The sequence below is a fragment of the Parus major genome, chromosome 6, assembly GCF_001522545.3.
Source record: "Parus major isolate Abel chromosome 6, Parus_major1.1, whole genome shotgun sequence".
Classification (NCBI taxonomy): domain Eukaryota; kingdom Metazoa; phylum Chordata; class Aves; order Passeriformes; family Paridae; genus Parus; species Parus major.
The window spans coordinates 23,309,211-23,336,141 of NC_031775.1; the positions used below are offsets into that span (position 1 = coordinate 23,309,211).

Sequence of the window (26,931 nt, forward strand, 5' to 3'; positions counted from 1 at the left end):
TACTTTAAAGAGAGAAAGATGCATTGCTACTATTTTGATTTTTTGTCAGGAGGGGTGTGTTTCAGACTTCAGAGATGCTACAGAAGCAATTACAGTGGCAAATAAAACTATTATTAAAACCCTGACGTTTTTAACTGCTATTTGCGTGTAATCACTCTTAAATAAATGAAGGAAAAGTAAATGTTAGGAGAATAATTTGCTGTTAATCAAGACTAATAAAGTGAGCAGCTTCATTTCCTTTCCAGGCTTGTCTGATTTTAATCTCTCTGAAGTTTGACAGCAGGAGAAAGCAAAAAACAAAGTTATGCTGTGATGGTGTGTGTGGTAAGAAATTCTGGAGTCTCACTACTGTGGGAAAAAATCTTGTTCTTTTCCTCTCCCTTACCTTTTCCCAGCTCTAATGCAGCTGATTTGTTTAGGTGTGCATTTTTACACACTATGATTGGTAGAAATATAGTGCTGAAGACTCTGAAATTCCGGACACTTCAGCTTTATCCTAAAAACACAATTTCTTTCCAGAAATTGGACCCTTCTCCAAGAAAAAAATTCTAAAATATTTTGAAGGCAGATGCAAAGAGTCTCACTTATTTTGAGATAGTTCATTTCACCCCTGCTCCCTACCTCTAACTACCTAGATTAAAGACTTTCACTTAACTGTGGGACCATAATCTATTTATAGACCTGTAGAATAGGAAAAGGAATCAACCTCTTTTTCATAACCTATTTTTAATTTATTTTGCTAACCGAAAGAGTGAGATTTTTCTCCTTTGGAGCCCATATTGGGATCTGAATAGAAATCCTATTCCAAGGTTATAACATTAGTGCAGTATCTGACATAAAAAAGCAGAAGTGGCCACTTGGCTCAATCATACTGAGTCCCTGTAATGACATCCCTGTGTACAGCAGTGGTGAAGGCACATGACTGTGTAAACACAGGCAAAACATTTATGAACAGGTGCTTATTATTCTGTTCTACATTGTGCATCTAATAATTTCTGAATGGAAAATTCAATTCACTCCAATCACAATACATTGTTGCTGGTAAAATTGAATATAGCTTCAAAATTGACAAGAGAACTGCCAGTAAATTTGTACTGGATGTAAGCAAGGGTGGGAGAAGCTTCCACAAGTGTTGCACAGTATTTTAAACAAGCAAAGTTTGATTTTGATAATGACTTTACTCGCAAAGAACCTCATGCTTTTAATTTATCCTTTTATTAGCCCATTCAGGAGGAATGATACTGGCAATAAAATAGAAATCATGAACATCAGATGTTCCATGAGAGCCCTACAGCAACACCTCTGAACTCCCTCCTCCCTGTTTTCCTCTACCATCCCTAACCTCTGCATGCTCTTCCCAGCCAGGGCTGGGCTGGGCTCACTCCAGGCTTTGTAAGTGGGGATCTGTGATCACAAATCACTGCAGCATTTGTGACTGATTTGGGTGAGAATCCCCATCAGTCCTGGGCAGAATAGTTGATAGACCTCACAACTCCAGTTCCACCTATGTTGCATACCAAAGGCCAGGGCAGTAAAATCTGGTATCCAAAACTCTACTTTTCACCTACATCTGCTCTTTTTGGCGCTTGTTCTGGAATATCCTAAGTACTTATCCTCATAGGCCTGCCCATTAACTTTCCCATGGCTCTGTAGTTCTCCTTTTCTTCTCATCCTCTGCTCTTTCACCTACCTTTTTGCTGCCTTTGGTGTCTCAGGGGCTTCCAAAATACCTGTCAGGTATTATGTCAAGGCTTGTTCCAGGGCCAGATACAGAAGTGCTGCTGACAGGTTAAAGAAGGGGGAGGAAAGGCTGTGCTGTGACATGACAGCTCTGTCCTTACTCCATCCCACAGACCAGTGCAAGGACAGTGAACAGGATGAAAGGTGAGCTGATTTTTCTCTTAGGTTCCTGTATAAATCTGTTTTATGTCACCTCTTCTTTCAGACTTTGGAATGGGCAGAAAATGAAGTAAAGGGTAGATCAGTAACTATATCCAAATCTACCTTTCCCCAAAGCCTAAACACAAGGGTCTTCATCTGCTTCTCCATTTTAATTTCCAGCTTTCCATGAATACATTCACCAAATAAATTTATGAGAGGGAAGGAGTAAGTTTTAAATCCCTGCTACCGAATACTTCCAGGGAAAGATTTCATATTCATCCTGTTGTAACCAGACATTTGATGTGGCTCCAGTTGGAACACACACACTGTAACTGTTGCACCAGGGTCTGGCTTTCAGCAGCGTGATATTTGCAATGAATGGTTGGCTTGGACTCCATCTGGAGGTGGTGAATTATTCATAGAAATCAAATGGGAGACACTTGTAAATACAAAAAAGACATCTCCTTCTTTGAAACAGACAGGTTTCAAGGAAGAGAACATAATTTTAGAGTAATAAAGAATCAGTGCTATGTGTGGTTTAGCCCTCACTTTTCCCCAGTATCTCTCCCCAAATTGTTGACAGTAACCTGGGAAGAACAGGTGAAAAATTTGAAAACATACACTGTGCTGTGATAGGCTTTCTCTGCACTGTCCTTTGCTAAATTTCTGGCATACCTGAAGAAGGAATTTAACCTGTACAATAATTGAAATATTTCTATTCTAAGAAATACAAAATGTAACTGCTATTTTTTTTGTTGTTTTTTTGTTTTGTTTTGTTTTTTTTTTTTTTAATATTATTATCTCTCCTTGTTTTTTGGATTCCTATTTGGAAACTTTAATGGAAAACATTTACCTTAATTAAAACAAAAAAACCCAAACACACAAGCTCCAAATACTTCTCTTTGGTTCAGACTGGTTTTGGAGCTACACATGTTAATACCTTGCATGGTTTGATTCTTTTTAAAAATTATTTGTCAATCTTGGACCAATGAAAAGTTTCTGTTAAATCAAGATTTGAGAAAAGTAAGTAAACCATAGAGAGGGGAAACTAGAGTGAAAAATAAATGTCTAAGTGATAAAGCTGTGATGTGACTATCCAGGGTGGGTGTTAGAAATTTGCCAAATACAGAAAATTGGGCCAGCAGCATTGAACTGTACAGTCTTACAGAAAAAGAGTCTTTGTGCCACTCAGATGATGCTGGCATTTAAAATCTCTCCACTGCAACAGTTTTTCAGAATGTGGTTCCTCTTCCATCTCAGTTTTATCTTCTCCTTTACCCTATTTCTCAAATTATTGAAGGTTACTCATTTTTTTTTCAGCAGCACCCTCCAAGACTGATAACTTATTAGAAATGACCACCCTTGAGAGGCAAAAACTTCTGTACAAGCAGGTAGTGAGCTTCCCAACCCAGCAGTCATTCAAGGAGGCCACTAAAAAAACAATCAAAGGTGATAACTCTTCAACAAATTTAGCCTTCTTTCTGATTTTTCTGGCCATAGTACATCTTCTTCAAATCTTATCATATTTATCAAAGTTATACTTTCAGGTATTACTCCAGTTTTGAAGCCAAATCTAACTTTTGTGACAAACCTTTGAGAGGATTCAGAGAGATGTTCAGCTAAGCCCATCTATGTTACTTGGAAAAATATCATAACTAAAATGTCAAATTCCTCTCCTTTTAATGCACATATTAAACTATATTATATATATATTATAGGCTGTGGACAGTACACAGAACATTTAACAACATCTCTAACATGTCTAAACAGGCTTTTAACTTGTTATCTCTCCTCTTTCCTTTATCAGCAGTGACAAGCCCCATACTTAAATTAATATTTCTACTGAATGCAGCTTCATCTTGTGCAAGCAGGGACAGTGATATTCAAACCTGAGCCAAACCTGGGGTGAATTCCAAAGTTTGGTACAACCATCATGACCCTCTACAAAATCAATTCTTATACAGGTAGAGTGCAAGAACAAGGGATGGCTCTTAACACAGGCATAAGCACCTCTAGGAAAAGGCTCTGTAGCTGTAAACGGAAACTTGCAGTGCTTGTAAAATGAAACCTATAGTAATTATATACTTTAAAATTGTTCTTTGATCTTTTATTTTGCTCCTGTAAGTTCTTGTCTCACTGGGCTCTCCACTGGGGCTGCAAAACAGTATGAATGTACAAATAATTAGTCACTGTATTTATTATTTTAATTATTGCACAGGGAGAGATCTCTTCATTTAACCCTGTTGCAAATAGTGTTGCCCTTCAGATTCTCACACTGAACTGCAAAGGAACAGCACCTTTATCATCTGGAGAAAGCAGTGAGAAATGTCCCAAGCTTTTCAACAAGCATCCTAGGAGCTGTCTGAGAATTGTGGCACTCATATAAGTGAGTTTTATAGATATACATATATAAATAAATAAAAATAACTTATATGTAATAACTGAGTTATTATGGCTACTCAGCTTGCCTGGATTTGGACTCACATTTTTCCTAACTGGGGCTTGTTTAACAAACATTGAGGGCAGAGTGAAGGGCTCAACTCTGTTCTCCTTCCTTCTGAAGCTAAATCACTGTGTAGCCAAGGGTACACAAAGGAGACAATCAAGAGCAATAACCTCTGGGTGCTGGAGGCAGTCTGAGTTTGTGGGGTACATTTCAGGGACTGCCAAGCTTGCAGCACCCTGGAAAACAAATAGCATGTTTAAGCACCAAGATTGTTGGGGTACAAAGTGAATAAATATGTATTCTATCTGCTGTCTTGCATACAGGTAAGCTGCAGTGGTTCTTAGGCACTGTGTGCCTCAGCAGGGATCCTCCTTGTCATGGGAAACTGGTTGTTGAGACCAGCTTCAAATGCAACTGTACAAGCTCTGTGTAGGAATCCTTTGAGAGCTATGAAATAGGAAGGTCTTTCTGGCTCAGGAAGTGCCTACACTGGAAGGTGAGACTTTCTGCCCAGCAGTATCCTGAGCTCACTGCTCTTATTCATACCTGGGCATGGGGATGGAGGGAAGATACCAGGTTAGATGTCCCTGTTTCCTGAGTATGGTAATTCCTGCATTTTCAAGTACACCAACAGTAACTCAGGTGGTATCTGGGAGCACAAAGTCAATCCCATAGAGAGCTGGGTTAGAGCAGAGGTTGGATCTACAAAAACACCCTTGGGACACTCAGCTCTCTTCCAACACCCAGCCCCTCTACCAAGCCTGATACAGCACCACACTTTTAGAAAGGCTGTTTCTGGGTTTAACTCTTACAGCTGAGCTCCCTTTATCCCTGCCCATGAAAATTAGTTACCACAAGCTCCTGTCTTGCTTTTCAAGGATCTCCCTGCTCCTTGCTGCTTTTCCTTGGCATGGGCCTTTCATCAGAGATGAAGCAAACACCAGACATGTGGCTGCTGTGCTGGCACTGCCAAAAACCACATCAGTGGGAGATGCAGGCAAGCAGATGCAGCCCAGCAAGCCTGTGTGGACTGCCTGCACAAGGCTCTCCGTGCTGAAAGCAGTGCCAAGCGCCTCAGCAATGGGTAAATGTGTCTCCAAACAGACGGACACGAGCACAGACAAAGCGGACACCACAGCCAGGCACTGACATAAGCCTGGTGTGGGGCACTCACAGCCAGATGAGTCAAAACAGATGGCCAGACCTGCAGATCTTTGTTTTACCACTTAATTACATACCATGTTTACTGACCCTGTTGGAATGTCTCTCTCTTTTAGGACCTTTTCTGTGTGCACAACCCGGGGTTTTAAAAGAGCTGTCAAACACGTGACAGGGGAACAATTGCCTTATGGAAAGAAGCAGCTCATTTCTCTGTCTTTTGCAGATTATGCTTATATAGGAAGGGACTGGACTATAATCAATCAGATTACATTCAGGACAGATAGATGGCAGAGAAAAACTGAAAAGCAGTCTCAGTACAGAGCAGGGAGGAGGGGGCAGCTGTGCAGCTCAGGCTCTGGGGATTTTTGCTGACCACAGGGTGCATGGGAATCAGTAGCACATTGCTGTCAGAAAGGTAAGGCAACTTTCCAAAATCAGCTTGTGGCCACCACCAATTTGAAGGTCAGGGAAGATGGCCTCTCTGTACTTAGTAACCTTTACTAGACCTTTTTTCCCCCGTTGCTGATTTTGCAAGACCTGAGATGTAATTATTTCAAAGCCCTAATGAGGCCATTTGGTAAGGCATAATTTTATACATCCTACACAAGCAGACATTTAGACAAAAGGAAAGCAGTATGGGTAATGAGTGGTTGAGGAAACATGACCTAGAGATAAAGGCAATTGGAATGAGGCCTATTTAAACTGAGAAAGCAAGAGAGGCCTATAATGATAGTTCTTTACATTGTCAAATGCTCTTAATAGCACTGGCAGAGCTTAGCTGTTTTTCAAAGGTGATAGGATGTGAGGTAATCAACTCAATTTGTTAGTAGGATGTGACAATTTAGGATTGAAAAGTAAGTAATTTTACATGCAAACTTGGAGGGGTATTTTAAGATATTAAATTTTATGTTGCACCAAATGAAAACATGACATTATCTAAGGATTGTGATTAACAAGCACTGTCCAGCTCTGATATTACCCCAGAGGACAGCAAAGACATTTTTACATCACTGCATGTACACAAGTCATGCTGTCTGTGTAGGAAACCAGGACAACCTTTTACAGAAAATTTCAGTACCTATGTCTGGTATTTTCAATTTCCCTCCAGGTTTTACAAAATCATTCTTGTCATAGAGTTGTAGCAGCTCTCTATGTCAAGGGGAATATTAGAATGAGATGTTTTCAAAGGTGAGAAAAGGAGGCAGCTTTAGTTCTGGCATTTTAGGCTTGAGCTTGCCTGTGGGTTGCTTGTTCCAGGGGTTAATGAAGCCACTTTTATAGAAAAGCATGTTTCACATTATCAGGGTACTGGATTTCCACCATGCATACAACCTGCTGCCAGACAGGATCTTCATGTCTGTCCAGCTCCAGGACAGGCCATTTCACTGACCAATTTTTGCTCAATGCTCTTATTTTAGGTTGGTTTTTTTTTTAAATTTCCTCAATGTATTTGGCCTTGGACAGTTTTGTACCTTCTTTTGCTGGACATTAGATCATTTAGTTAGAGAAGGAGACTGGGCAGGTGTTCCTGTGCCAATATTGGGCTCATATTCAAAGTGGAAGATCTTGAAAAGCAACCAACAGACACAGAAACAAATAGAGGAAAACATGGACACACATGCACCCCTTCCACACACCCTGAGATCACCATGAAGAGGAAATTTTCTCCTCAGTATATTAGCCACAATGCATCCTGGTTCAGATGAATGAAAAATTTAGTATTAAAAATGTGTTTCTCATTTGAATTAAAAGAAATAAAAGAGCCCCAGATCTAATAACCATCCACACAATATTCTCATTTGGAAGTTACAAGGCAGGCAAGGTGGAGACGTGCTAAATATGAGAACAAGTAGCCATGAATGTTAAGAATTAAATGTTAAGAATTTGAAGCCAAACCCATTTGCTAAAAAGCATAAATAATACATAATTTCGATTGGTTAGATGCCAAATTAAATGTAAAAAAGAAACTAACAAAATAAAATCAGACCAGAAAATGTTATTAGGAATTAAGCTAGAAGAAAGTATATGTGAATATTTTCTTTCCTGATTAACACAGGCCTGTTTTGGGAGGGAGAGGGACAAGTTTGAAGGGCAGGTGATAGATTTGCAAGTCAAAACAGCAGGATGCTGTGACCAACACTTAATGAAGGCAAAGACACAATGCAGAAAGTTTCTTTTTCAGGTGAGGTTTTTAAGAAAACTGAGCTCTCTACACAAGTGATATTGTGGAGGATTTAAGTGGTGGAGCAGGGGATTGGATGCAGAGAGAAGAGCTCCTTTTGCTTTTCTGGAGCACTGAGAGAACATGCCCTGCAGCCCATCTTGCTGCGTGTCTGGGTGTCACTGGAGGGGTGGTTCTGGACACATCTGGAGAACACTTCAAGCAGCTGGGACCCCGTTCCTCCCCAGCACTGAGGTGACAGATTTTGGAGCAGATGGCCCCTGACTCTTTGCAGGGATGCTCTGGGGAGGCAGCAGTGGGTAATGTTGGCCATCAGGGGACTGACCTGCTCCTAGACAACGCTGGCACTTCAAGGAGTGGATGATGCCACCAGGTTTCACACAGGGTGAAAAGGAGTGTAGATGATACAGAAAGGAATACATGATACAGAAAAGAATGTTCCTGTGCTGCCTGGGAGCACCCTCCCTTTTCTGTCACAGCAGGAGCCTCCTTGGGCTGCCCTCCCTTACACTTCCAGGGCTAGAGCAATTGCTTTCAGAAATGGGAGAAACCATGAGAAAGGGAGAAGATGAAAACAGAGAGTGAGTTATCTGAAGAGATACCCAAGACAGATTTCTGCAGCAAGGGAGCTTCTCCAGAAAAGAGTTAAGGGGCCTAAGTGCTCTCTAAATCTTTGTCTTATCAATATATAGCAAAGGAGCAGAGACCAACTTTGTTGTCTCACATGAAGAAGAAAAACTTTCCCCGTAGTTTCTGGAGTCCAGTTGTCCCTTTTTGCTTTAATACCTCATCATTTAAAGAATTCATTTTGCAGCCCACACTCCTGCTGGTCATGGGGGAAAATCCTGAGAAAATCACATCAGAGGCCCCTCTTTTCCTGTCCTGCAGCATGAATTGTTAGCACAAGATCTGTGCAGATGTGTAAAAGGCTCTTACAGAGTAAGAATATTTACACATGGTGCTATCCAGAAACAAGTGGCTGATCCTGAGTAAGTTATTCCAGCACAACTTGATTTTGAGACAAGTTCTTCAGGACAGAAAACCTGTCATCAAGGAGACTTAAATACAGATGACTGAGAACTTTTCCCCAACCATTTTCCTGATTAAACACGCATTTCCATTTTAAATTGGATGTAAATCCTGAATATTAAACATTTAGTTTTCTGACATAAACTCAGCATTTTTTCATCAAAACTGTTTTGATTTCTGCTGATTATAGATCCTTCTTTTCAGCAGAATCGTGGGATCTGTGCCCAGGGTGTGCTGCCTTCACCCCTGTGACAGCCTGTTATCACCTGGGAGGATCCACACACCAGGCAGGGTGAACCAGGACCCACGGCCAGTTCAGCTGACAGCAGGGCTGGGGACAAACTGAAAGAGAAACCGCAGACCTGTAAACAATGAGACAGAAAGGTTCCAGTTTTGTCCTCTGTGCCCTAGCAGGGAGGCTTGGTTACTATTGAACTGTCTCGTTTTTGCCATGTGGCTGGAAGTAATTCATCTTAAGAGCATGGTTTGTGTGATGTGCCTTGTCTGTGCAGCTCAGAGTAACTGGGAGGAAGGCAAGGAATAGCCAGTGGAATCGCTACAGGACTCACAGATGCTCACAGAGCATAATAATGGAATTATTACAGATTATATAGATTCCAATGGCTTAGAAATCTCTGTTTAAGAAGTCTAAGGTTTCTGAGGAAGACCAAACAAAAATAAACCCCCAAGTCTTATTTTAGACACACGAGGAAACATTCTACAGGTCTGCCCATGCCATTTTGAATTAGCAAGTTGTTCTCAAACAAGGTGTAATGGGAAATAAACCTTAATGAAAGCAAACAGTACCATGTGTTTCACAGCCTGTCACTCGTCTTGTGTACCAGCCCAGAGAAAGGCACTGAGAAAGTTCCCACAGAAACAAATTTAGTCTCCAATGCAACTTACTACTGACAGAAATACACCCACTACCACTTCTCTCCTTTACAGATATATATTATCTTTTCCATTTTCCTTTCAGGATTAACAAGAGAAAAACAGAACACCTTTTTGTTCCACACACCTTCAATCTATCTGTTGTTGTAAGTCTACATATACGGAAGTGAACTTTAAATTAGGAGGGAGAAAGTAACAAAGTAAGAGATGTTTGTTTTTGATGAGCAGCAGAAGCAGAGCCAAGAGAAGACCTTTCTGAGGAGATGTTCTTGCTGACATGAGTCCAAGGGGTTTGGCCAACCACCCAATAGCTGACCCTTGTTCCAATTTAATTGGGAGCTGCTTCACCCATGGGCAAGTGCTGGCCTTTCCCAGAGCTGGCACATGCCCAGCACCAGCTGTCAGCCCAGATTTCTACAGCACTGGTGTTGTGAGTGGGTGATAGCTCCTTCATAATTCTCTGTGGGTTCCTGCTTAAGGCACTTGTTTAGTTTGCTGGCCTTAGACCTGGCCTTAAATTTACTGAAAAGTTTGTAGAGAGTAGACCTGTCAAAGCTCTGAATCTCAGAGTAACTCAATGATTTTCATAAAACCTCACCTCCAGGATTCATGTGACTTATATCTGATTCCCTCTTTTACAAAGTATAGAATTAATAATTACCATGCTTTTGAAAAAACTCTGGGAAAAAAAAAAAAGGTCATTGTACCTTACAGACACAAAACCAGAAGACCCAAGAAGTATATCATAATTAATTTCAAATAAAGAAATTATAGATACTGTAAAAAAAAACCCAAAATGCCTAAAGGTTTTGGGGCACCTAGCTTGCAGGAGCTAAAGTTTTTATGCTGTATTTATAAAATGGGTGCCTCATACCCACGGACACACAGTCCCTCAGAGAGACAGCTGAGCTGCTTCCCCAGAGCCGTGTGCTCAGCACAGGCCCAGCAGCATTTGAGCAATTTAGCACTTTCCAGGAAACCAGACAAACTAACACAGCCTGTTTATTTCCTCTTTCATTCAGTACTCCCACGCTGGTGCCTCTGTAAAGGAAAATATTGATGGATCTGAAATATGTACGACATAGGCTCAGAGTCCATGGCAGTCACCCCCTAGCAAGCTGTTTCTGAGGCTGTTTTCTTGGGTGAGACCATGAATTATTCTGTCCTTCTCTTAATCCTTTTATTTGTATCTGAACATGCCCTCTGTTAATGTGCTGAAAAACTGAAACATCTGTGCCATGGAGGAAGAAATAGTAAAGTCCACTCTGCAGTAAGGTGTTTGCAGAAGATTTCAAGAGTCAGTAAATAAACCATTTCCCTACTTTAAAAAAAACCCTAAATCAAACCAACCAGACAAAAAAAATTAAAACAAAACACAAAAAACCCCATCCCACCAAGAAAACCCAACAAAACAAAACCCCACAAAACTAAAAAAATCCCCAAAAAACACCAACCTCCCCCAACAAACTAAAATAGGGACAGCTTAGCATATTTTAAAAATTCCACTGAAATTTCTGATGATCCATTTAACTTCTAGAGGGTCTGAGCCTTAATTGCAAAGAAATCCTTTCCATCAGATGGCTAATCCCTACAGAAGACTTAAAATCTCACTAGGGAGGGTTTAAAGTGAAAAAACAAGGATCCAGGGAATGGCTCATGGAGCCCAAACTGAGTGTGCCTTATCCAACCCTTTTATGCCAATGTTTTCTGGTAGCAAACAGAGAATATTCCCCTTTGAGGACTTGCCTGGCACTGGGCATCATCCAGCAGAGGTCTGAGCACAGTCATGCTGTAACTTCCCAGCAGGAGAATGCATTGTGGCAGCTCTAACAGGGCAAGATTCAATAAAACAACAATGAAACTTGGGTTTTTTTCAACATATGAAGAGAGATTATTTATTTTAGTTATGACTGGAGGGAGGCAAGTGTTGAAATTTTTCATTGTTAACCTGCATTCTCTGCTGAGCCTTCATTTGGTCAGGAAGAAAGAACACAGCAATGTATATATTGTATATAGACAGCAATCTTCTTTTTCTTTTCAAAAATTAACCCCTTTTCACATTTATGCAAAATTCACAGCAACCAAAATCATTCCAGAAACAGACTATCCCTGTAATTTCTTTTTCTTTCAGAAAATACCTTCCTTTGTGAAAATATCTGGTAAAAATAATGGCTTCATCTTCAAGGTGTGTTAAATCACAGTGGGAAGCCAAAGATCAGACACATTCACCTGAAAAACTCTTTGAAACCCAGGCAGAGTTGCTTTAACATCCAGAAGGGATAGTGATTCATGTGGTTGCATTTTCTTTTCCAATTGTATCCCCATGTATTCACCTGTTAGGCTTCTCTTTTCCATCTCAACTCTAAGACCCCAATTAATCAAGACCCTGAATTTACTTCCTGGAAAACCTCCCAAGACAGGGGGCCCTGTGGCTCTGCAAGACCCACATGATTGCTTTAATTTACAATATTTTCTGTGTTATTAGCAGCAAATTCATACATTTATATCCAGAGACCAATGAATTTCTACAAATAAAGGCAAGCCTAGCAAAAAAAAATTATCAGGAGTTTTGTTTATACCTATTTTGATAAAGCAATGTGCAGAATAATCCTTCCCCCCACCAAAAATCTACAAAAACCTCACTACAAAGTAGCAGTGGGTGATTTTGCCCTGCCCTGTTTCACAGTTCAGACCCTGTGCTATCTCCTGTCCTGATCCAGACAGGATGATTTTCACAAACCATTGTTCTGTGCAACAGAGCCACTCTTCAAGAGAACAAACCACACCATGTTGTGGAGTCTAACAGGCCATTCTGGGAACAGACTGAATGAGGAGGAGGAAGGGAATGATGAATAAAAATTTATTTGAGTACACAATTAGGAATGGGAGGATCAGAAAGCGTACAAATGTCAGAAGTGGCAAAAGGGCATTAACAAAACTTCAGGAAGATTGCAGGGGTGATATAGTTGAGGTAGGAACAAAGAGCTCTGAAGGAAAAAATTGTCTTCTCATTCTATCCTTTGCCTTCTGCTGCAAGAAATAAAACTGACATGAAGAAATGTCATCTTTTGGCTTCTCCTGCCCTGTCCCCTAAGGCCATGCACCCATGTAAAGGGTCTCCAGCTAGTCATCCAATTTTCAGCCCAAGGTTTAGTCTCCTAAGACAGATCAATCTTATGTAGGGCTTCTGGCAGGCATCTGAGAAGAGATATTGTGTGAAAAATTCGAATTACCACCCTAAGTGATAGGACTGATGGTAGACAGCAGAAATCCCACTCCCTTCATCTCTCTGTCCTGTCCTCTGGAGACTCAGTGGCAATGAGGAGCTGCTCTGCTCTATACAGGGAGTATAAATATTTCCAGAAGGGAAAAGAAAAATCTGCAGGCAAATACAATCCTTGTTACTCTGAGGATATTTATAAGCAAATGAAGAGGAAAACAGGAACATTGCAAGAATATTGCACTCAGCAGGACATACCACCACAAGGGGGTAAGAATGAAATTGCCTTGCTAAGAAACTTTAAAAAAAATAATCTGAAACTATAAGAAAGTTGGGTTATGCACAACTCTAGCCCACATCTCAGCAGTATATTATATTCCACTGTCTTGTTTTCCCTTTGGGTGTTTATTTGCATTTAAACCAGCCCAACATCTGGTGGAGGACAGCACTGCATGTTTCAATTCCTCTGCTTGGATAGCATCACTTTAGAATAAATGAGTGCCTGAATGCACTGCATTGGGAGTTCAGTGATTTGTGTAGTTGGTTTTTACACATTCATTTGGAGAGACAAGTGGGATTTGAAGCAAGTGATGAGGGAAGAACTGCATGTATGGCTAGCTCAACCTGTACTACATATTCCGAAGAATGCAAAACATGGTGTGTTGCAGGCTAGATAAGAAAACTTTTTAAAATCATGTCTCTGTGATAACAGAATAGCTTTGAGGCATACTGCTGGTAAATCACAAGGAACCACACAAATAAGGAAAAAAATGGGTAATGTTTGTTAATACCACGGCAACTCTCTGGACACACAGAATTCTATTTGTTACAATAAAATTTCTGGCTCTATTTTCTATAAACGCAAACAATTTGTTCAGCTTCTCTGCCTGTCTTTTGTGTTGGATTTCTAACAAAATGTCCTTAGTCCTGGCAAGTCAAGCAAGATGCAAGGTGACATGCCAGATTCCCTGAAGCATCTTAGGGACTACCAATTGCACATCTATTCACCTGCACATAATCCACTTAGCTTTGTCTGCTGCAGACCACGGCATTCTGTTATCCCTCATGTGTTTGCTGCACAGTCTCTGACACCCAGTGCAGAACTAAAGTATCTCCCATCTTCCCTCATCATCTTGAGTTATATGGGAGGCTTAGTCAAAATAAAAGATTTTAACTGAAGCAGAAACAAACAAGAAGTTTAGAATCAGCTCTCTTAAGTGAACAGAGTTATTGTGGTAAAGATATGAGGTCCAAGTGCATAGCATGGAGAATTCTAAACAGAATAACCTACACAGGAAGCAAGGAGGAACAGTCCCTGAAGAGGGGACAGCTGGCAAGCACCGAGTCAAGAATTTAGGTCACCAATTGCATTCAATAAAAAAAAAAACAACCCAGACCATCCAAAGGTTTCAATTTTTCTTGCAAACCTACTTACATATTAAATTGGAGCGTTTGCTTTCCTCAAAACTCAGGAAAAGTACCTGTTCTTTCATTATAAGCAATTCAATCCTTATTAAAAATTAACATATATCCTTTAATAGGTTTTTGCACAGATGTCTATATGCATTTGTTCTTTTGAACCACCCTCTGGAATTTCCCATGTCTTCCTTATGATCTGTATAGTCCAGGACTTTTTAAGGGAAAAGCAAAAAGAGGAGCAGTGGGCAGATGTGCAGAGCTGTCTAAGCTCATTCTGGGGCTCAACCACATCTACCAAACTTCAGTAATACATTGAATTTATGGCCAAGCAATGGTCCTCTCCTTCTCTCAGAAACACAGGAGGTAAAAAAATGGGAGAGGAGAATTGGTAGAGTGTTCTGGTTCAGGAACCTAACATCTGACCAGGTAGGAGTTTCACCAATTAGAGCAGAACAAAACAGAAAGCTGTGTAGAGACTTCTGCAACTCTCCCTTTCCTTAAAAACTCCTTGATTCCACATGGCACAGAGCTACAGGGCAGAACTGCACTGACAAATATCAGGAAACAAATTTCAAATGATTTTTTTTTCAGACACAGTGAAGCCTTTTCTGTGCTCAGGACTTTATGGATGACTTAAAACCAAAAATCATGGAGGAAACATTTTTCACTCGAGTGTTTCTGATGAGCAGCAGTAGTCCTGCTTTCACTGTCTAAAAATGACACCTCTTTAAATATCTCTCTCCAAACAAGGACAACTTATTGCTTTTTTCCTTATTTTTGCAGAAGCAAGTGTCCCTAGAGATTTTCAGTGTCAAATCTCTTACTTCCCAGTACATAAACATAATCAAACCCAAAACAACATCAAAGAAATAGCTCATTTAGAATAAGCACTAACAATGACTGCATGATCTCCTGGTTTGATAGTTACCTTTCTTTCCTTGTGGAAAGGGTATTTATGGGCCTTAGGGCAGCTGATTTTATTTCATTCCTGTCTCTTTGATTTTATAGAGATTTTGCATGTAATGCATTTCACCAGAGAAGGAATGTATGGCCTGTGTCTCAAGCAGTTTGGGTAAAAAAGATGACCAGGTGATGTTAATTCCAGATGTGACAGATAAATGGAAAAGCCTTGAGTGTCCACACTGATAAGGGGTCTGTCACGGCAGAGAATAAGGAAAAGTGCAATATTCCTGGAAGTGCTTTAAAATGCATCTTCATTCTGACCTACATTTCCTGCTGTTTGAAAGGTTTGCTTGGTGATGACAAGGGTGAAACTAGGTGTGATTGGTAAGAAATCTAGCTTAGGAAAATTAAGCCTAGCTTGTCTTGGTGGCTCTGACTGAAAATAACGCCCAATTTACTATGATTCTTCATTCATATTTATTTAGTTCTGTTGCTGCAAGTCTTGCTGCTCAGAGCATTATCTGCAGGAGCCTGTCAAAGATTGCAAATAACCCTCTAGAAAAAAACATTTTATAGTAGGAGTTCTCCAACTAAAACCAAGGCAATTGCTTAAAAATCTGATTATTGGTGAATTTTGGCAGGATTGTTTTTTGGGCCTGGTTTTGTATCAGTTCTGACTGTGATAACCTGTTCTAGAGTTTGTGTGATGTGAGTATCCAGCTCTTCTCTCACCTTCCCAACATTCTGAAGTGCAAGCTTCCAAACCATTCCAGCTGTTGACCACAGCTGATGTTCAATCCATAGGACTCCAGATGCTTCCACAAGACACTCTCTCCTGCACTGGAAACCAATTTCATCCCATATCCCTCTTCTCTTGACTATGAGAGAAAGAGATGCCCTTCTAAAATGTCTTGCAAGGCATGGCAAATTTCTCACAGTCCTCTGAGGTGTCTCCTGACACCTGAAGAATTGAAACACCCAAGTTAGACACTAATGAGAAGCAGGATAAATTAAGGTCTTTGGTTCCAACTCCACTACACTGTGAGCCACCTCTCAGAGCTGCTGTTGAGCTCCAGCTGTTGCTTTATGCTGAAGATAACTAGAAAATGTTTGTGGGAACATGGCAAAATTCCAATTTCCTTACTTTTTTGCAAGGAAAAAATAAGGAAAACTAATAGCCATCACTAAATAGCAGTCACACGTGCTGGAAAACTGAATGAGAAACAAGTCCTTTGCACATGGGACTGTCCCAGACAAAACTGCAGGTTCAAGTCTGTAGTTTCTTGAATACTGACATGATTTTGTCAAAACACAGGAAATACACCCTAAGGATAAAATATAAACAGGAATATGGTGGAAAAGATCCCTAAGATATTGCATATTAATCCCATCAACCAGAAAAAGAAATAAGTTGTTTCCATTTCCTTGTCTTCTCCCTGCATCGACATCAAATCAGCTCCTGCTGGATTCAGCAACATCCTCTGTGTCATGAACATCTACAGGAATTGAGGTTCTCTAGAGCCTTTGATTCACTTTTAAATTCCAGTCCCAGGAAGCAAAATAATCACCTCCATTAAACAAACTGGGCTACAATTCAGTCAAGATTTTCCAGTTCTAAGGACTGAAATTGATGGTTTCAAACAGTTTACAGACTATAACATGGGGTAAGAGAGAAGCTCAACACCTGCATTTACATAATTACTTTTTTTAATTATGTTAGACCTTTTCAGGAAGAATATTCCAAATACATGTATGTCTTTAAACAGTCTTAAAATAACCCCAGCTAAATGAGCTCTCAGGGATATACAGGGAAATTAAAAAAAAATAAAAATTGTTCAATGGGTTTTGTATAGTTTGCTTTGATTTTAAACCTTCAGGTAATGCTGTGGATAGGGATGTTAGTAAAGGAAATAAAACTGGTCACAAAGTACTTGCATACCAGAATAATGAAAGGTATAAATTTGAGTGGACTAACATCCACAACATTTACATGACTTGAATAGTAGACAGATAAGCACTGTAAAATTAGACTACTTCCTTAAAAAACTGCATTATATGGAAACATTCCTACTGAGGTATAAATTGGCACTGTAAAAAGAGCAGCAGGTGCTAAAGCAAATCCCACACTCATTTATTCAAGATGAAATCTTGCCAAACCACATGTACGTCAAATTTGCTGCTCCCAGTAATACTGGGAACTGTTCTATTAAGGGCTGACTTCCACAGACAGAGAAACCCTGGGTTGTTTTCCTGCAGCCAGGCACAGTCAATTGGACCTGCAGTAAAATGAGTGTCTTCCAAGCCTGTGAAGCACTGACTGTTTGTTGAGCCCCATGTGGCAGCAGGCACTCCTCCAGAACCAGGGGGAGTGACAAAGTGATTATGGGATTCTGTGATGGATGGCTCCATCACATGTCTGAGATTCATGGCCCACATGGCCACATTTCAGTGATGGCTACTGGTGTGTCTGCAGAAAATCCAAAGGAATTTGCATTTTAATGTAGCTCAACCAACAGCAGGAAAGGGTTAAGGCTAGTCATCTTAATTTGCAGAGTGCAAAATAAGTGCCTAAAGACAATAGCCAGAGCTTGGTGCTGTGTGTGCTGATTTAATATGGCATCTGAGCCTCTACAGTGGAAAAATCCTCAGTGGTCTGGTTAAACCACATACCCTCAGGCTCCCTGACTTTTAGGTATCTGTTCACATTGAGTCTCAGCTTTCTGCTGTTCCCTTTCACTGTTTCTTCTGTTGCCTTTGGCTATCAGCTTGCTGTGTGCTTTAAAAAGGCAGCCTTGCCTCTAAGGAGATTTCAGGCTTTTCTTCTTTGCAAAATTAGACAACCTCCACTCTATTCCTTAACTAGAGAAAAAAGGCTACACTTTTAGCCTTTCCATACTTTTAAGGACTAACATCCCCTTTTTCCTCATTTCTTTTCCCTTGTTTACCATGGCCATCAGTGTAATACTTCAAGTGCTCCCTTTAGAATTCAAAGGTTTTAAGACCACTCATCTATTTTCTAAAAGAGGGGTTCACCCTAATGCCTTATGCCTCAGTGGCTACCCAGAATTCTCAAAATTCTGTCCTTTGCCAAAATTCTTCTGCAGCTTTCCTGAGGAAATGGTTCCTCTTCTGGAGTGCTTGTTCACTGGGTTGTGCAGCTTCCTTTCAGACAAATGAAATGGGCTGTGCTTTCAGCCTTGCAGTCCAGGTAGCCATGGAAGATGCAGAAGAGGCTTTTGGGCTCAAGCATTTTGTCATAAGCAAGCCATGGTTATGGAATCCACATTTCTGTTTTCTCAACACAGGCAATAAATCCTGAGAGTACAGCTGTCTTCCACATAAATCATAACATTGTATATAAGTTATATAAAATTATATTATATAAGTTATATAGATTATAGACACTGAGAATGTCCCTGAAGCTGCCCATGGCCTGTTCTCAAGTGGATTTTATCTACTGGTTTTTTCATAGGGTGGGTTCTAACATATGGCACTCTTTCTCTGACTTGATCAGTCTTAGCAAAAAAACCAAAACAGAACCAAAACAAAACTGGAGAAGAGCTGGTTATCAGCTCACAATCAAGAATGTGTGCTTTTCTCCCTCCACATCTTGAAATTAACAAAAATTGGTTGGAAAATGCTATTAGCAGAGACAAGCACTGAGCACAAGAGAAGCCAAAGAAAAGATTCCAACACCACTCCCCTTCCAGTGTTCAGATGACTAAGAAAAACATTTTTTAAAGCAAAATGTTTTTCCCTTTAGGCTAATTTACACAAGCAAAAATCCCAGACCTTTGAAACCACACAGAAAAGCGTTAAAGCAAATGAGTTGTTGCGAGATCAGAGAAAAGAAGCCTGGTTCCTGCTGTTGCAAGTGGGAGAACTCTGGAAAATGTCTCATTATCTTATCAATATTGATCCTGGAACCAGTTAGGATTCTCCCTTTGCTAGTTCTTCTGAGAGGCTTCTCCAGTGCTCTTTTCTGCTGGTTAGCAGTTTTCTACCATTTATGAGCCTAAATTATCATCTTTATTTTGCCATTGCTTTGCTCCTGCCCGTTTTACTTCTCTGTTTCACAGCTTCTTTCAAATAAAACCACCATCCTGGATCTTTGTCAACTGGCAATTTGAGACAGATTTCATTTCAGGCCTGGTCTAGGGCCCTTTTAAGTCAACAGGAGGTTCTGTTGAGTTCAGAATGCTTTCCAAGTGGGCTTTATAGGCCATCCCTGTAGTCAGCTGGATATTAGAGTTCTATACTGATAACCCACAGTGCCTGACCAAATTATACTGCAACTTACAGACTGCAGAATCCTTCATTTACCAGCTTTTGTTGGACAATTGAGGAATGGAAGACAGGGAGGCAGAATATCCAATATTTCAATAAGAAGTGGGATCTCACAGACAAAAAGGAAAGGCAGAAAGTGCAGTGGAACACTTCCTTATGAAGGCATTATGGTGACATTACCTCTGGAATTGTTTTACTGCCATTTGTCTTCATTTCACTCCTCTGGTCACTTGGGCACAGCACAAAGCCAACATTCCTGGAGAGAAAAACATACAAATGCTCTTTTCATGTTCTTCTCATACACACACTTTTTTTAAAATCACCTGTAAGAGGGAAATCCTCTAATTGTCCCAAGGTGATTTTACCATCAATTATATATAACTATTCCAAAATCTTAGAGCTATTTGATTGTTATCAAATACATGAGATCCCTCATTCTAGCTTTCTAGAGTTTTTCTCAAGTGTCAGCAAAGAAGTAAAAACAACACTCTTTTAGAAGTAACAAAGCTGCTGTCAATGGATTGTTTGACCAACATCACAGACGGTAGAAATTTAAAGATGATTCAGAAGATAAAGCTGTCACATAATGTGAAGCATCAGATGTTAACTACAAAACTAACTTGAGACAAAAGCAGCTTGAGACATAAACAAGCTGCAGGGAAAAGATTGGCTCAGTTCAGGATTTAATGTGACCTAAACCCAGCACAGCAGAAGGGAAAGTAGAAATGGTGTGAGCTGGAACATTTCAGTGGAAGGGTAAGCCCTGGCAACCCCAAGCATATAAAATCCACACTAACTCAAAAATTCCTCAGCAGTCTTCCCAGAAGAGTTAGGCTTGTTTGTTCCCATCCCCTGTAACTCCACACTCAGCTAAAGAGTTGATTTAACTATTTAAATGTTTGCAATCATTAACCTTTCAATAAAAACACAGCTTCAGCTTATTAAGCTCATTAGCCTGTAACAAATGAAGCTTTTGAACATGCCAAGGAGGAAAATATAACTGGATTCAGAAAGCAATTAGATGCATTTGGAGAGGATGATAGGTCTCTTGAGGACTGTTCAGCACAGAGATGCAGATAGAGTCTCTGATTCAGGAGGTCCCTAGGCTGCAGGGTGGCTGGTGGTATCGAGGGAACACCACACTTGCTCTTCTGGCTCTTACACTCTGTGGCCTCTGGGTCAGGTACTTCTTTGATCTGTGGCTTTCTTATGCAATATTAATGCATGGCCAACAGCCACACACAGGGTCAAACTAGCTGGAAGAAAGTAGGAGAAAGCTTTGGTTTTCACCTTACAAACTAAACCGCTCAGGGATACAAACACTAGAGCCAAAGCTCACCACAAGTCTTGCTGTTGAGCAAAGAATGAATGCTGCTCAGCATGGGACATGAAAGCTTACTCAGCAGCAGCTGATCCCAGAGTAGTTAGTAACCACACACAGCTGTCACAAACCATCCCAAGCCTTGGATTTTTAACTTTTTTAACTTTAATTTTTCTTTTTCTTTTTTTTTCCTGGTGGTAGGAGCACCCTTGGAACAGCTAGATTTTCACAACTACACTGGTCATAAAGGACCAGTTCTCAGTGCCTTGTAAACCTAGGATCTGTCAGGAAGGAACATGTGGCTGTATGACCATGCATTTTACAACTTCAGACCATGTATTGTTTTCTTGGAGGATCACTCTTCTCATCAAAGCTCTTTATGACATTTCCAGGACACTCCTCCTCTCTTTCTCACAGGAACTCTCTCAGGACCAAAGCTTCACACGCACAGATTTCAGTTGTTGTTCAGTTCAGTTGCCACATGTTTTTCAGGAACCTGCTTCAATATCAGCAGTAGCACACTTACAGGTGGAGTTTTCATTTGTCAGATGGCAGAGTTGACAGACTGAAAACAACGCCAGAAGAATAGGGAGCTATTCAAGCTACTTCTATGATTAGTGAGAGGTAAACAGTATAAATCCACTTCCAGCATAGTTTTTATTCCAGTTTTCATGCTTGCCATGCGCTCTGCAAATTTCATATCTTCAGTCTTGTGTGCTCTTAATGCCCCAGAGTAATGTTATTGCTCAAGTAAATGGTAAATCCAAAGGAACCACTCAAAATCACAGAGCTGACTGTGCATCTGTTTTATCCCAAAGAAAGTTAAGGAAGAGGAAGAAAAAGAAATGAAACATTTTGTTCTGGATCATTCAACCTGAGCTCTGCCCATCATTCTACTGAACTGCAGCTGTGTGCCTGAGAAAAATGTTGTTCTCTTTAGTGGCTGAGTTTGTCTGTGCTGTCCACGATGCAATGTGGATTTAAAACTCAGAAGAAGCATTAGTGTAGGAGACCTCTCTGCCATCAGGCCAAGCATGGTTGGGAGCATGTTCATTCTGGCATACCCAAGCCACTTACATGAGGGAAAAATCTGCATCCTTCTATCTCCTCTGTGGAGCAGGTATCAGTGCCACACGTGCCAACTGTGGCCACTACAAAAGGTAGGCACGTGATTGTACTCTGTTTCAAGATCATCATCTTGTGAAAAGTTGTCTGGAAAGCTTGATTTAACTTTCTGAGGTTTCAGATTTTCTGTACTACTGCATGAATTTCTGATTGTCCCCACAGGACTCACATCACACAGATGGGCTCAAACATAGCGTGGTTGCTATTACAAAGGAGTACTCACATCTGGACTGTGACGAACTACTGCACAAGAAAGGCTTAAGAATGATACTAGGAACCTTAAAGTTCAGATACTTTGAGGGGGTGGGGGGTGTCTTCCCCCTCATTTCCTGAGATTTCATCTGAGGAGACAATGGTATTGTTGATTTTAAAAGGGCAGATTTCACAAGCAGATTAACATGCTCCATATGCCTGGTCAGTTTGTTGAAGAGCCCAAAATGTGCATCAGTTGAATATAATGAACAAGGAATGGTAGATGGTGTCTCACACTCCCCCAGCTATAATTAAACAGGAGGGAGAGGCTGCGGGGTAAAGAGTGGGGAGAGCATCCTTCACTCACAAATCCTTGATGCAGAGATGCCAGTTGCTCAAAAGAGGTTTTAACATCTCTGACAAGAAGACAGCTAGGGAATGGAGAAGTAAGCAAAACAAAGCACTGGAAGGGCATTTTAACATTGTGTTAGTCAAATGAGTGGATAAATGATGACTGTATATTGGATGGCAGTGGGAGGGTTATAAACATTACAGAGACAATTGCCGCTAAATGAGGTGTATCCCAGGCAGCTGTCCTGATGCATTAGGAGGCTGTTTTCAAAAGAAAAGATTATCCCATCAGCATTAAAACAAAACAAAACAAAAAGATCTCTTCCACACAGCTCACATGCCATGAATAACTCAGCAGCATGTAAGTCAAACCCTTCCAGAGGCAGGCTGTGTTCTGTCTGCCTCCTTTTGGGCATTATTTTAGCATGGATGTGCTCTTTCTGTAAATCTGAATTATCAAAGCAACTGTTTAAGCAAGCTAGCCTGCCTTGTTTATTGGGACTTTGGTCTTTTATGTCTCTGTGATCTATATATGACAAATCTGAGAGCGCCTGTGCTGGTCCAGCCACCACTGGAGGGGCTTGGTTGATGATTTTCTAACTGTATTGCTCTGATCACCAACATTATTGGTTTCTTTCAAGGTCCTTTTTCTTTTTTTTTCTTTTTTTTCTTTTTTTTTTTCCCCATGCCATATAGATATCTGAGCTTTCTATATTTCTTTAGTAGAAATTTCCAGCATGCTGATGTAAATGCAGTGCTGTCTGAAGAAGAAATACTCACATTAAAACTAGCAGTGCTTGTTTTGTTACTATTAACAATATATTCAGCTATTTCAGAGCACTTTTCTCCAGTATGCTTCAGATTACATTATTTCACAGGCAAGGAAACTGAGGCAGAGATAAACACATCTTGTCCTGGGAAACAGAGCCACAGATTAAATACTATTGAAGATTTCGTAATTGTAGTGCAGTGACCTGTCCAGAAACCCTGTTTCTCTCTGGCATCTAGGGAAATTATGGCCTACAACCACTGTGGTTGCTACTTCAGTGAAATATTCTTACTTCTGAAACCAAGCTCATAACCAATACTCCTTCATGTCCTTATTACGCTAGAAGCCTCAATAATGCTGACTTCAGGGAATTGAAATACTGGGTCTTCCCCATTGCATTAATTGATGGATGCTGGCAGAGGGTTTTCAAGCCACATTTCTTTTTCAGAAGTCAGCAGATCAATAGTGATCCATGGTTCTCCCTCAGGTGTTCCATGGAACGATTGCAAATCCCTTTTAACCACCAAAAATGTGTCTAGGCATAGCAACACAAAATCAAAATAAAGGAAGAGGCAAAGTCTACAAGTAAGTTTTACTTGACTGAAAGTGAAATCTCTTCTGGCACAAGATGGTACATGGTGTTTTATCTAAAACATTTCACCTGCTGCAGAGTGAGTTGTCTCAAAGATTTGTAAACTGGCTGTCCTCCTAGGAGTGCTGAGAGGTAGGATTGCAGAGATTCTGCCACCATACAGCCCATCACCTTGGAAAGGAATGAGAACTACCTGCTGTTTACTGCTCTGACAAGAGAGCTGTGTCAGAGGGAATGTTGATATATCCCTCCGAAATGCCAAGATTGTCTGGAGCTAAAGAGTGTCTCAGTAGGATGGACTACATAAACATAAACAGTTTGCATAAACACAGTACTGCTTTCTATGAGCATTATTGCTGCTGTTTGTGCTACAGTAGCATCCAGACCTGCTCCAGGGTATCCTGGTCTGCTGTGCACACTGCAGCCATCTCATGCAGTAACAAGCAGCTCTGTCCCCAGGGCACTGGAGCCAGGTGGGCAAAGGGAAACACAACAGCTGAAGCACACAGGAAAGCTGGCCTATGTTTTGGGGAGACACTGACCATTTAGGATAAAGCCAAATTCAGAATAAAAGTCTTGTAAAGCAACTTGTAAAATGTTGTATTTTTTGTCAAAAAGGGTGTCTGACTATAGAGAGAGCTGGCACAGCTGCATCTGGAAAGTAAAATGATGCAGCCTTCTCTAAAGAGCTGGTCAGCAGCAGCTGCAGCAGGAGAGATGAGCTTCCAGAGGGAGCTGGTCTCCACCAAGCTGGTTTCCTTCCCCCTTGAGCAATGTCCTGTGCAGCCCTGCAAATATTATATTATTGCAAATCTCCCTCAGGGCACAGCAGGCACTCAGCAGCCTCATGCCCACCTCCACCTCTGCACTCTTTGGGTGTCCTGCCAGTGCTTGTGCTGTACTGCCATGAGCCCAGCAGAACAGGCTGGAAAGACTGTGTGTCCCTTCTAAAATAGTCTAGAGTGTCGACCTCCACTCCTGACTTTCACAAGTCTCTTTTGGAGACGGCTGACGTAGGGAAAACAGCAGAAATTAAATTCTGGCATAGGCTTGGGAAGAGTGACAGTGGCAGTGGAGGAGGAAATCTTTAAACCAGGTAAAAGGAAAACATTTTTTTGTGATTGAAAATAGCTGGGCTTCTAGCTACAGTCCACCATCCCCTACTAGGGGAATTCCTTAGGGGTGCTGCCAAAAGCATATCATGAAAATCTCTAACCTGTCCTGGTAGGATCCTGCTTAAGAACACGAAGGATCTTGGCTCCCCTGTACTCTGCCTTCCCACATAGCTGGGAGGAGGGAACGGGAATTGTTTTCTCCATTGCATATCCTTTGAAAATTGTAATTTTCCTGCAGGATTGCTTCCATCAAATAATTCACATGGAAGAATTTTCTTTCTCTCTGCCCCTCTGCCCAACTTTCTCTCCCTTTTTTTCAACAGCTGAATTTGAAACCACTTCAACATTTGAACAAAACCGATTCTTTTTCTTTTATTTTGAGAAATAAAATCTTATAATTCATTTGATGAAAGCTTCTGTTTTACAGGGAAATTAATTCCTCCTTCAACCCCACTTCATTTAATAGTAGACACTAGAAAAATACTCATTCCCTCCAGACCTGACAGGCGCCACCAGAAGGTGAGAAGGAGCCACTATTTCCCTCAATGTATTCTGTTTCAAAATATGCTATGTACATGGAAACACTTAATCATCCATCAATTGAAAAGTTCATCTCTTCCTGCTGCCCTTCACCCCGCTTTCAGGGCTCCCAAGCCAACTGTGGCTGTGTGACATAACTGACTTTGGTATAAATAAGAGCTGAGGAAATGGAAGAAATTAAGAACTCCTCCAGCCCTAAGGCTAAGTATCACTCTCCTATTTGTTTTCCTTGTATATGAGACTTAATACTTTTTCTCAGCTGGGTACACAAGCTAATATAGTACATAATCAGAGGGAAAGTATCGCCTTACAGAAATCTCATTTCTTATCACGCTTGAAGTTTCAGTGGATACTGGAAATATGTTTTTTTCGTAGCATGTGGGCAGAATAGGAAGAAACAATGCAAGGGAATAAGTATTTTCAGGAGTAGGGTCTTGTTTGCATTAAGGAGTCTAAGCACTGGAAGTGAAAGGAGAGTCAATCGTGCATGCCCCCACTCCCATGTTTGCTACCTTGTTGCTGAAATTGTAATTTCCATGGAAGAATTCAGCTGAGGTACAACACCCTAAATTCACCCCGTCTCTGGTGTTTACTTAGCAATGGACATTCACAGTCCACCTCCAGTACACATTTGCCAATCACAGCAATGATGTGAAGCTGTCTCCTTATCTACAATATGTGTTTTACCCCCTCCACAGGGTCCATCCTTTCTGTGTGATTGGTGGCTCTGCAGGACACATCTCTCTGGATGGCCTGGTCTGCAGAAATGCAGACTGTGAGCAAAAACCTACTCACAGAGAACCCATCTCTCCAAAATGGGTCAGGAGTCCAACATAGTTCAAGTCCCAGAGCACTCCTCTTTAACCAGATGATTTTCACAATTCATCCACTCATAATTTTTCTGTGGTTAACAAAAAAAGAGAGAAAAATATTCAGATAAAGACACTCACATTGGGAGAGAAGCTGGTTAATCAATATAGCTCCTATCCTTCCAGGAGTCTTTTAAAAAGCTGTAAATATCATAACAAGGAGGTAATTTGCAAAAAAAAAAAAAAAAAAAAGAATGGAGCATGAATCAAATATTCATCAGTTTGAGTAGAAATTGATAAAACATCAACCACACAATCTCTGTCCTCCAAGCCAAGCCTCAAGACTCCTCTTCAGTCTCAGCTGTATTGGAGGGCAGACAGACCTCAGCCAGCCACTTCACCTGGCTTGTGAACCAATTTGGGCACTGATTATCTAGTTATCTAAATTAAATGAAAGTCTGAGATGAAAAATGGGGTGTAAGAGAAAAAAGAAAAAAAAATAATTACTTTTTCAGTCAAAACCCTCCCCACTAATTTTGTGGTTTTTGGCACTTTCCATGTTAGACAGTAAAGATCCACAGTGAGGATCCTCCATGGGGGCAGTTTTTGCCTCAGGGCTACACTCCAGAGTCAGGATAGTCCTGGAGTGCCCTGGGTGACAGCAGTGAGCTGAGCATGGCAGTGTCAGCCACAGG

General features: G+C 40.8%; 1 long non-coding RNA gene across 1 annotated transcript; it reads right to left on the minus strand.

Moving 5' to 3' along the window:
* Positions 1-11,345: 11,345 nt before the first annotated feature.
* LOC117244677 lies at positions 11,346-20,242 on the minus strand. Its single transcript, XR_004498187.1, has 3 exons — positions 20,220-20,242; positions 19,603-19,678; positions 11,346-11,419 (listed from the first exon to the last, which is right to left on the minus strand). It is a non-coding gene; the product is annotated as an uncharacterized LOC117244677 (long non-coding RNA).
* Positions 20,243-26,931: the final 6,689 nt, after the last annotated feature.